Source organism: Arachis stenosperma, chromosome 1, assembly GCF_014773155.1.
Source record: "Arachis stenosperma cultivar V10309 chromosome 1, arast.V10309.gnm1.PFL2, whole genome shotgun sequence".
Taxonomy (NCBI): Eukaryota; Viridiplantae; Streptophyta; class Magnoliopsida; order Fabales; family Fabaceae; genus Arachis; species Arachis stenosperma.
In genome coordinates, this window is record NC_080377.1 from 99460066 (window position 1) to 99460678 (window position 613).

Sequence of the window (613 nt, forward strand, 5' to 3'; positions counted from 1 at the left end):
TTTGCCTTCCCTTTCCTCTTTCTAGAGGTTTCTCCGGCCTTGGATGCCATAAATGGTTATGGAAAAACAAAAAGCAATGCTTTTACCACACCAAACTTAAAAGGTTTGCTCGTCCTCGAGCAAAAGAAGAAAGAAGAGAGTAGAAGAAGAAGAAATGAGGAAGAAAGGAATGGCTTTGTGTTCGGCCAAAGAAGGGTAGAGGTGGTGTTTAGGTTGTGTGAAAATGAAGGGGTGAAGAAGGGTTTATATGAGAGGGGGGCTCATGGTTCGGTCATGTAGGGGTGGGTTTGGGAGGGAAAGTGGTTTGAATTTGAAGGGTGAGGTAGGTGGGGTTTTATGAAGGATGGATGTGAGTGGTGAGGAGAAAGATGGGATTTGATAGGTGAAGGGTTTTTGGGGAAGAGGTGTTGAGGTGATTGGTGAATGGGTGAAGAAGAGAGAGAGTGGTGGGGTTGGTGGGGATCCTGTGGGGTCCACAGATCCTGAGGTGTCAAGGAAAAGTCATCCCTGCACCAAATGGCATTCAAAATCACGTTTTGAGCCAATTCTGGCGTTAAACGCCGGGCTGGTGCCCATTTCTGGCGTTTAACGCCAGGTTCTTGCCCTTATCTGG